This window comes from Ovis canadensis, chromosome 1, assembly GCF_042477335.2.
Source record: "Ovis canadensis isolate MfBH-ARS-UI-01 breed Bighorn chromosome 1, ARS-UI_OviCan_v2, whole genome shotgun sequence".
NCBI classification, from domain to species: Eukaryota; Metazoa; Chordata; class Mammalia; order Artiodactyla; family Bovidae; genus Ovis; species Ovis canadensis.
The window spans coordinates 274821627-274833163 of record NC_091245.1 but is presented as its reverse complement, the minus strand read 5'-3'; the positions used below and the strand labels follow the sequence as shown (position 1 = coordinate 274833163).

The 11537-nt window shown below is 46.3% G+C and overlaps 1 long non-coding RNA gene across 1 annotated transcript; it reads right to left on the bottom strand.

The window, feature by feature from the left end:
- Positions 1–1936: 1936 nt before the first annotated feature.
- On the bottom strand, positions 1937–10875 carry LOC138428213 (uncharacterized). The gene is made up of 4 exons (XR_011252346.1): positions 10725–10875; positions 8752–9090; positions 5989–6861; positions 1937–4068 (listed from the first exon to the last, which is right to left on the bottom strand). It is a non-coding gene; the product is annotated as an uncharacterized lncRNA (long non-coding RNA).
- Between the last annotated feature and the right edge of the window lie 662 nt (positions 10876–11537).

Sequence of the window (11537 nt, the reverse complement as noted above, 5' to 3'; positions counted from 1 at the left end):
CTTACTGTGTCCCTGGTACAAGGGGACTCTGCTCCCAGGTGGTGTGGTGACCTGGGCTGGTTTCCTAGCGTGGTCCTGCCATTTGCAGCCCATGCTTCCCATTTTCCTGGCCCCTGAGTGGATCTGTAACCCACAGAGTCCTCTTAGAAGTGCGAAGGGTGTAGAGGCTCAGTTTGCCCTGTTTGAATCCCCTTCACCATGTCTGTCTCTCCTAGTATCTCTCTGGCATGCCCACGCTCAGAGCCTCCTAATCAGGGTCTCGGACTCTACCTAGCATCTCATTCTCAGTTCCTTTACTGGACGTGGAAGCAAAGGAACTGGCACCTGAGACCCTTGCAAAGGTCCTGACAGTTCCAGGGCTCAAGAGCCCCTGGTGCATCGTGTGGGGTGTGTGCAGCAAACCCTCCTGAGGGAAGTCAGGCCCTTTTCAGGGCAACGAGACCCAAGCCTGCAAGGTCACGTGGTCGATCTTGAAAAAGAATCCAATGTGGGCTGAAGCAATGACCGTGATCTCCAGAGTCCCCAGCTAGCCCTAAAATGTGTGACATGGAGTTAAAACTATTGGCCCATAAAGAGGTCTGGGACTCTTTATGGACTGAAGCATCTGACTCAGTGGAGAAGACCCTGAAGCTGGAAAGATTGAGGGTAGGTGGAAAACGGGGCAACAGGAGATGAGATGGTGGATGGCATCACCGACTCAATGGACATGAGTTTGAGCAAACTCCAGGAGATGGTGAAAGACAGGGAAGCCTGATGTGCTGTAGTCCATGGGGTTGCAAAGAGTCTGACACAACTGAGCTACTTAACAATGAAAATGAAGGGAAAAGACAGTAGAGCTAGAGTATTGCAGAAAAGGTTTTGGGTTGGTTGTGCTTCTCCAGCCCCTCTTGTGGGGTGGCATTTAAAGAAGCGGGAGGAGAATTTCCCCTCCCCTCCCATCCCTGAGACCTTCCTGCCTCCTTCCCTCTCCTGCCTCTCTTTGCGGCTTTTATCCTCTTTTCCTCCCTTGCCTCTCCTGTTTGTCTATCCTCTTATTTCCTCCCTCTTTTGTGCTTTAAAAAACCAGTATATATAAAAATTTTATATTGTTCATACAAGTAGATAGGATTTGCAACTCTGAACTGACACGTGCCGTGTGTCCAGGTTGGGACTGGTCACCCAGGCGGTGAGCTGCTCCTTCCTGCTTCCTCTGCTCCTCATGCTCAGACGGAAGCCTCAGGTCTCTGAGGAGCCTGGAGCTCTTGTGGGTCAGCACTCAGAGCCCAGGCTCCGTTTCTTTCCTGAATTTTCACTTCTTCAGCTCCCAGGGTTCCCTTCCCATGCAGAGTGATGCCAACCTTTCCTCTGAGGTGTCACCGTTGAGTTGCCCCACTCTGGTGTATGTGTAGTTGTCTGTGTGTAGTGGTGTGTGCGTGTGTTTGCCCTCAAGGGAAAATATTCTGACTGCCAAATATTAGCAGCATTTCAATAAAACAATATTTGAAGCAAAACACCTGGATGAAAAATGCCACCTGCCATGTGAGTATTGAAGCCATCAAGCTGTCAGTCATTGAATCCACCCTGGACTTGTGCACCCTGAGGGCACTTAGCATGGAAAAAAGCCAGATTCCAGCCCTAGAAAAATTGCGCATCACAGTGGCGATTTCAATGAACCCAGACCCCTGCATCTTCCCATATAGGGAACATCACTAAATTTGAAACCATGCAGGGCCCTAGGGGGCTCCTGGCCTTTCTGTGCCCCTCCTTTCTTTGATGACAGGAAATGGCCTTCATTCAGCCTCCATGACCTTCCCTGAGTTCCAGTTCCCTGAGTCCCAGTTAAGAGATTCAAACAGTTGTTAATTATGGAAGGGAGGGGATTGGGAGACCAGGAAGAATCAGTCAAGAGTAGCCTTGGGGCGACATCCTGGTTCCCCACCAATGGACACACACAGCATTATCTTTGAGCTATGTTGCAGTTACTGAAAGCCCCCCCAGGTGGGAAAAGTTAACAGTTAACAGTGGTAGGCTGTCCACAAGCAAGTAGACCGCAGACTAGTTGAACTGAAGGTTGACAACGGGGACTCTTACTTACCAGCAATGCATCAGAACAATGTCCATGAGTTGATCACACCCTGGGTTTTCCAGTTGCTAAGTCATGTCCAGTTGTGCAACTCTATGGACTGCAGAACGCAAGGCTTCCCTGTTCTTCATTGTCTCCCAGAGTTTGCTCAAATTCATGTCCATTGAGTCGGTGATGCCATCCAACCATCTCCTCCTCTGTCACCCCCTTCTCCTCTTGCCCTCAGTCCCCATCAGGATTTTTCCTAATGAATTGGCTTTAACCTCAGGTGGCTGAACTATTGGAACTTCAGCTTCAGCCTCAGTCCTTCCAATGAATATTCAGGGTTGACTTCCTTTAGGATTGACTGGTTTGATCTCCTTGCAGTCCAGGGGACTGTTAAGAGTCTTCTGCCCCACAGTTGGAAAGCATCCATTTTTCAGTGCTCAACCTCCTGTAAGGCCCAACTCTCACATCCACCCTCTTGGACTATAAAACTTGTCACTCACTTCTCCAGGCTGGGACATTTGGTTTTGAGAGAATTAACGCACTGTGTCCCCTTTTGCCTGGCAAAGCAATTGAACTATTCTGTTCTATTTCACCCAAAACTCTTTATCTCTGAGATTCGATTTGGTACTGGTGTACAGAGAAGCTCGCTTTTGCCCTCAAATTCTTTACCTTGAGACATTTCTTTAATGAGCATTTACCTTTTGATGTTCCAGCTATCTGGTCTTTAGTGCCAAGCCCCTCTCTATGTATCCTAGCTTGTCCCTTAACCTCCTCAGAGCAGTCCCTCAGGCTTCAGTTCTCAGAAAATCCACCAAATAAAACAATTCTCACCTTTTAAGCTGTGAACCTTTTTCACTTGACACTACAAAGCATTTTTGAAAAGATAAACCAACTGTGAAATCTCAACTCCCCTACATTAATCAATGGATTTAGAGCCAAGCTAATAGAAACACTTAAAAATTTGTATGTTGTATTGTTCAGGGTTTGTGGGCACTGCTTTAAAAAATCTAATGAAAATTCCTCCCTACAAATATTAAATTATTTGCACAGATTTCTGATAATAGGACCTAGCATACAAAAGAGTCTGTATTGTTCCAAATGTCAAAATTTGAGGATGGCATAAATCATAGTGGACATTTCATTTAAACCAAAATACAATACTTATACTAATTCTGAAAGGTCCTCTGATGGAGAGGTAATGCATTCATGAGAACTAGATTAACTATCTTGCATTTTTAAAATAGTAACTTAAAATCATATACCAAATTCCAATGAGTCATTATGCTATGAGATAAATAGCAGTAGCTAAAGTAAAAAGAAATATGTCCAAATTACTATAAGACAGAAGCACATAGAGATGCTGTGTCCAGGTTGTGGGTGTCCAGACCTGGCTGCTGTGAGCTGAGTCCACCCTGCAGGTAACCCGAGGTTTCTGAGCCCTCAGGATGGGGTCCTTCTCCTGCCTGGGGGGCTTCATGACCCGGGGGCTCCCCTGGCAGCTCCGGGCCTCTGTGGGCTCTGGGTGGCACAGCAGGAGCACAAGAGCCCCTTGGGAAAGGCTGGAAGTTGGATTCGACCTTGGCCAACATTTACCTAATGCAGTCCTCCTCTTGTCTTAGCTCCTTGAGCTTTCTCTCCACGGCCACAGCCACCACTCAGCTTCCTTGAGCTCTTTTCTCATAGAAGCGCATCTCCTGCTGATGGCAGGAAGCACTTCTCTCCAATTCTTTGCCCATGTCCTCAGCTATCTTCCTGGAAACGCTGTGAATCTGACACAGGGAGTTCATGGCTCTACACACACTGGTTTTTCCTTCATTTCTGAGCAGTAATGTAGAAGCTAACGTAGTACAAATCCTCTTGATTAGTGATGCAAGTTTCAGTTCAGTTCAGTCGCTCAGTCGTGTCCGACTCTTTGCGACCCCATGGACTGCAGTCAGCCAGGCTCCTCCATCCATGGGATTTTCCAGGGAGTGGGGTGCCATCGCATTCTCCAGAGTATTTGAAAAATTGACAAAAACCTAATACAGATGATGGATTAGATAAATGTTATGTCAATGTCAAATTCTAATTTTGGTCACTGTACTACAGTTAGGAAATACTAAACACGGTTTTAATGACTCCAGTTTTTGTCAAAAGTTCTTATAGTTACCAATAATCTCTCAACTGTATCCATTTCATGCCATTTATATTCAAGCAAGAGTTCTTGCTTTTTAGATCTTTCCTTATTTTCTAGGTGGGAATCTTTTCGCAGTAAGAAAAATAGCATATTAAATCATAATAATACCCTGCTGCCTCTGCTGCTGCTGCTGCTAAGTCGCTCCAGTCGTGTCAGACTCTGCGCGACCCCATAGACGGCAGCCCACCAGGCTCCTCTGTCCCTGGGATTCTCCAGGCAAGAACGCTGCAGTGGGTTGCCATTTCCTTTCCAATGCATGAAAGTGAAAAGTGAAAGTGAAGTCGCTCAGTCGTGTCCAACTCTTCGTGACCCCATGGACTGCAGCCCACCAGGCTCCACCGTTCATGGGATGTTCCAGGCAACAGTGTTGGAGTGGGAGGCCACTGCCTTCTCTATGGAGGTCTAAATCAGCTTTGAGCCTCTCAGTGTCTGAAAGGTTCCTCCAAAGACATATCACAGATTCTGGAACATGTATTACTGACTGGAACGCGCAGGCAAGCTTCTCCAGTCAAATTTGTTTTCAAATTCTCACTTCAGCTTTCTTTCCTACCATTATAACGTCTGAACTGGTTCAGTGGTTGAATAGCTTCTGGTTCACAGGTTCCCTCTGGCTTCTTTGAAAAGCTGTTTCTAAATTCCCACAACTAGTGGCTTAAAACAACCAACATGGCTTCTTTTATAACGCTGCGGATCAGGATTATGGAATCCAGGTGTCAGCATGCAGCCCTTGCGTTCCCCAGCTTGTAGCAGCATCACGCTGTTCTCTGCCTCCACCCCCTGTGACTGTGTCTCTGTCTTGTCTCCTCTCCATCAGTCTCTGGATTTAGGTCAGCACTAACCCAGCATGCTCTCATCTCCATCCTAAATTATATCTACTAAGATATAATTTAGTATATAAATTATATCTGGTTTCCAAATAAGGGCACATTTTGATTTGGTTCCAGTTTGACATGAAATTTTTAGGGACACTGTTCAACCCATGGGCTTCCCTGGTGGCTCTGCAGGGAAGAATCCACCTGCCGATGCAGGAGATATCCGCAGGTTCAGTCCCCACGTCGGCAAGATCCCCTGGAGAAGGAAATGGCTATCCACTCTAGTATTCTTGCCTGGAGAATCCCATGGACACAGACCCTGACAGGTTATAGTGTATGGGATTGCCAAAGAGACAAACAAGACTTAGCATCTAAACGACACCAAATTCAGCTGGTATACCAATACCAACAGCTGGTACTGGTGCCTCAGTTCCCTTGCCGTTTGTGCATAGCTTGAAAACCTCAGCTTGGCCTTGTCTCTTCCTAATTCTAGATTTTATCTTGGCATACGACACTCTCCTTCCACCCACCTTCCAGAGTTCCCTGCAGCTCTCTTTCACCTTCGTTTGTCTTTATTCTGCAATCCCACTGAGACTGTATGCCCCTCCCCAAAGCACCCCTGGCTCCCCGAATCCAGGCCTATTAAGCATGTGTCCCACAATTGAATTCTGCACCGGAAGCTGAACGGGACGTGTGCCAGGCTGTGTCAGGACATCTGTCTGGGACGGGGCTGTGCCCTCACAGACACGGGCTGCCCACTGCCTGGTTCTCTGGTCCACGTGGGGGACCATGGCTTGTCGAGTATCTCAGCACCACTGAATTGTTTCCTGGTAAACCTCATTCTAGTTATTTTGGCTCTAAGACAATGAAAAGTTAATTAACTGTATACGTGATCAACTGAAAAAGTCCAGACTGTATATTTTGAGTCTTGACCATTTAGGACTACATACCGAGAGGAACCAAATGAATGATAGCCTTCACTTTCAAGTTGTGTAGAAACCCTGGCTACCTTTTCCACTCTTCAGTTCAGTTCAGTTCAGTCGTGTCCAACTCTCTGTGACCCCATGGACTGCAGCACGCCAGGCTTCCCTGTCCATCATCAATTGCCAGAGTCTGCTCAAACTCATGTCCACTGAGTCAGTGATGCCATCCAACCATCTCATCCTATGTGGTCCCCTTCTCTTCATGCCTTCAATCTTTTCCAGCATCAGGGGCTTTTCCAATGAGTCAGCTCTTTGCATCAGGTGGCCAAAGTACTGGAGTTTCAGCTTCAGCATCAGTCCTTCCAATGAATATTCAGGACTGATTTCCTTTAGGATGGACTGGTTGGATCTCTTTGCCATCCAAGGGACTCTCAAGAGTCTTCTCCAACACCACAGTTCAAAAGCATCAATTCTTCAGTGCTTCAGTGCTTTCTTTACAGTCCAACTCTCACATCCATACATGACCACTGTAAAAACCATAGCTTTGACTAGGACCTTTGTTGGGCCACTGGAACAAGACCCAGATTCCCCAACAGTCTGTCTCTTTCATCAGAAAGCTTCCATAAGCCTCTTATCCTTATCCCTCAGAGGGCAGACAGAATGAAAACCACAATTGCAGAAAACTAATCAAACTGATCACATGGATCACAGCCTCGTCCAACTCAGAGAAACCAGGAGCCACCATGTAGGGCCACCCAAGATGGTCAGGTCATAGTGGAGTTCTGAAAAACGTGGTCCCCTGAAGAAGGCAATGGCAAACCACTTCAGCATTCTTGCCTTGAGAACCCCACGAACAGGATGAAAAAGCCTTTTCCAGTGCACCTACGCAAAGGCCCGGCTCTGTAAAAACAATAGCGATGGTCATAATAACTCTGGAATATTCCCTGGAGGAGGAAATGTCTACCCACTCCAGTATGCTTGCCTGAAAAATCCCATGGGCAGAGGAGTCTGGCTGGCTACGGTCCATAGCGTCACAAAGAGATGGACACAGCTGAAGTGACTTAGCACACACATATGCCTGATCCAGGCTTGGTCTCAAGAGAACTCTGCAACATGAGGTAGGGACTGGGCCATGCTTGGGAACAGAGGAGAAAATGATCTTGTGGCTTCGCTTCTTAGATTGGCCCTGTGGAGACACAGTTTGCTCCTGGGTAGGACTCACTCATTCATGCTCGTTTAATGCTTTGAACTTTGAAAGGTCAAGGACGAACCATCAGAAGTTAATCTTTGCATGAGTGAAAACCTATCAGTCTTGGAAATTAGCTCATGCATTGCCTCTTTAGACTTCTCTAGGGTTCCTTTCATTTCTATGTGAAAGGTAAGTTTAAACAAAAAAGTATCACAGTATGTGGAAAAACGCTCAGGCTTCAAAACAACCCTTTGGCGCTAGTGGGAAAGAATCACCGGCCAAATGTAGGAGAATCGAGATACGAGTTCCATCCCTGGGTCAGGAAGATCCCTGGAGAAGGAAATGTCAACCCACTCCAGTATCCTTGCCTGGAAAATTCCCTACACAGAGGAGCCTGGTGGGCTCCAGTCCATGGGGTCACAAAGAGTCGGACATGACTGAGAGACTTAACACTTCAGAACCACCCTAAGTTGAATTCCACTTCTGCCACCTATAGACTTGACTTTGGCCTTCTCCCTTAGTGTCTGAGTGTTGGTTTGTGCACCTGTGATGTCAATGACATAGGCACCCTGCGTGAACCCCCCCTCCCAGAACAGATATGGATGAAACCTGCAGGCAGCTGGCTTCCTCTTCACTCTTGGGAGACTCCGGTCTTGGAACAAGACTGGTTTCCAGACGACAAAGGCAAGGCTGACATTACAGTAACCTTTAGCCAGTGTGCAGACACTCAGATCTGACCACTTCAGGGTGGGTGGGTGTTGGGTGGTAGGAATCAGTGCCTGGGTAGAGGAGGGTGGTCTGTCCTCTAATTGTTCCAGTGCATCCGGGCCTTGCCTCCTGGAAACTCATCTCCCTTTTCATGCTTGGATTCATCCCCACCCAATGAGAAGAGAATCGTCTCCCTCATCATACTGTCATAGAGAGTTGTTATAAAACAATTGTCCTAAGTGAATTTTGAGAGAGAAAATGTTAAGCTGGAACTCCGAAAGCATTACAAACATCAATGAGGGAGTCTGTTCTCAGTTAGCAAGAGCCCTACCTAGGAGGGATTAAATAGCTCTTACCAAAGTGTGCATTCTATAATTTCATCACACACTGTGAGCCATCATCTCAGCATCAGGCCTTGAACCAACATCTGAAATACCTTCTCCCTTAATCCCCATCATCCAAGAATAAACAGTCTTAATGAAAGAAAATCTCAAGAGGAGGTGAAAGGAATTTGTTTTCCCAGGTGATTTTAACTATCTTTCCTAGAGTAGGGAGCTGTGCCAGCTGGTGCCCTCCTTACAACACCTCAGGCAAATATGACCACAGCCCTGCTTCTAGAAGTTCCCTGGGCGCCGAGAGTCAGGGCCTGGCACCTGGTGCGATGAGCAGCCACCGGGATGTTTCGAGTTCCACTTTGCTAGCTGCCCTTTACTCCGTGGGTGAGCTCACATTTTAAATCTTGCCAAGAGAGACATGCCCTTGAACTCTGCAATCCTGTCCCGCGATGTTGCAAGCTTAAAAGGGAGCAAACATTTTCTTATTTCAAAACCCAAAAGCAAAGATTTCTGAGACTGTCTGAAGAAAGCTCCTTGGAATTAGCATCAATTACTCACTGTATGTGGAGAAGGAAATGGCAACCCACTCCAGTGTCCTTGCCTCGAAAATTCCATGGATGGAGGAACCTGGCAGGCTGCAGTCCACAGGGTCACAAAGAGTCAGACACAGCTGAGCAACTTCACTTCACTTCTTCACTCACTGTATGATGAAAGAGCCACATGTACACGACTGCTCTCGAGGAGTGTTTGCTGGGAAGAGTGCAGGCAGAATTCGAGAGCCAGATGGCTAGTAGGAACATAAAGACAGATCTGAAGGTGGGAAATGGTGTTCCTTTGCCATAGGAGTTGTTGGATCTTGAAAAACTCTATGGTTTTACCAGGAGCTTGTAACATGACCTAGAAAATAGTTTTACAAAGGTCATTAAGTAAAGTAAATAGGAAACTGCATCTAAAATTTGGCAGGGAATTATATATTTTTTCCTGACTATGTTAGCAATATACATGTTCTTTGTGGAACATGTGAAAAACAAAAATATGGTATGTAGAAGAAATCAAAAATCACACACACGTTGCATCAAAGCCAACTATTTTCTAAGGTGTGTGTATATATATATATGTATTTTGTTTTTCCACAAAATTGTATTTAGGCTCTATTTGTATTTGTCCTATGCTTTTACACTGAATGTAATCATATTTTCTATTGTAATATCTCAGTGGTTGTCTCCCTTCCATACCTAGAGCAAACATAATATTTCTTTGAAATGTAGGGCTATTTCAAAACATTTATGTGAATTTTCCAGTTTACTGTAAAACATCCATTCAATACAAAAGATGTATTAAATAAATAAAATGTAAAATTAATATTGTTGCAGTTGAGTCGCTGAGTTGTATCTGATTCTTTGAGCCCCCGTGGACTGTAGCCTGCTAGGCTCCTCTGTCTGTGGAATTTCCCAGCAAGCATATTGGCATGGGCTGCCGTCTCCTGCTCCAGGGGGTCTTCCCCACCCAAGGGCGGGGCTGCACCTCCTGCAGCAGCAGATCCTTCACCACTGAGCCGCCGGGGAAGCCAAAGGGAAGTGAGAACCCAATTTATCAGAGAGATACGTGTGTAAAGACACAACAGCACAATAACTGCCGCATCGCTACAGAAGCGAAAGACGCTGTCTTCCTGTACTTCCTGAAATTTTAGTTTTACGTCGTTAAACTTCTACTAACCACAAGTCTAAGAAGTTTTCCTCAGTTTTTAATAACATCTTTAAAATATTCTATGTCCCTGGAAAAGATTCCGTGGTAATTTTTCATATACACAACTTCCCTGACGAGACACACACATGCACACACCACCAGTATGGGAACTCCGGGGTCATAATTCCCACCCTGGAGGAGGTGACTTTCCTGAGAAAAATGACTCTAATCCAACTCTAGAGGTGGTGTGAGGCGCTCCTTTACTAGACGAAAGTTTATCAATTTACAGGAAAGCATAAACATCAATAGGGCATTGTTTTTCATTGACAGTTTTTCTCCACTACATTTCATATGTCGTTGGGCATCCCTGAGTCGGGAAGGTCCCCAGAGAAGGAAATGGCAACCCACTCCGGTACTCTTGCCTGGAAAACCCCACAGATGGAGGCTACAGTCCACGGGGTCGCAAAGAGTTGGACACAACTGAGCAACTTCGCTTTGGGCATTTGGCCTGTGAGGTGAGTCACCATATGGCAGATGACGAGACAGAGAATCGTTCAGAAACAGGCACGCATGCTGGACACAGCAGGTGCTGTCCGCAGTCGCCCACGGTTGTTCCTTTATACCACACGTAATAACGTCACTTGCTAGGTATGTGTGTGGAATTTCTAAATGGAATGAAATCCATCAAAGCGCCGTGACTTACATCACTGCGTGTCCTGGCTCCCCACTGTGCCACCTGATCTAGACGGACACTCACCATCATAGGAAACCACCTGATCACCCAGGCATCAGAAAGCCCTATGGACAGAAAGATGGAGCCATGCCTCTGTAACCCAGTAACTCACCATTTCCGGGAGGGGTGAGCACAGCCTAGGCAAGGATCTTCGGGGCAGGTGTCTCCCTGTTCCCGCTCACCAAGGCCCAGCCTTCCCCGGTGAGAGCTTCGTTCATTTGGCTCTAGCCTACAGAGGTTGCACTGCTTCCCCAGATTCAGATGTCACAGAGATAAAGCCATGCACTTTAATCGGTCACTTGTAACAGTTTCCCAAAGAAGGCCGGTCACGTTGCCTGGATAGGGTGTGTTGGAGGCAAAGTGAGGAGGATTAATTGGAGATTTCGAAGTCCCACCTCCAGAGATTCTGATTCTCTAGCTCTGTGTTGCGTTCTGGGAATCTGATTTATAGCAAACCCTGCAGGAGAATCCCATGAACATTAGAATTTGAGATCCAATCAGGCATATCCTGAAACGAATGCAGTTATGAATCCTTTCTTGATCAAAGAGGAAATGCTTAATGATATCTGGGGCCATCTTAAACATCTCTGGATGGTAATTCAATAATCATCACTAAGCTATACAAAGCGGAATCTGGACAGGGCACTGAACAAGTCCTGTTTTTTTCTGGAGTGGTCATTTATTAACTGCTTTTTCTAAGAGAGTATAATAATTAGGTACATTGTATAAATACACCGTGAAAAGAGAAAAGTATCAGGGCCTTTCTGTTCACGTCTGAAGTGGTTTACACAGCACTGATCAAAGCCTTCCACCCACCCTGAATTTCTGTCCCTCGTTCAGGCAGGAGCCCCAGCAGAGAGGTCCGGCACCAGCTGCCTTTCAATAGACTCTGAGGGCACCCACCAGAGCAGAGCCCAGTGGTGGA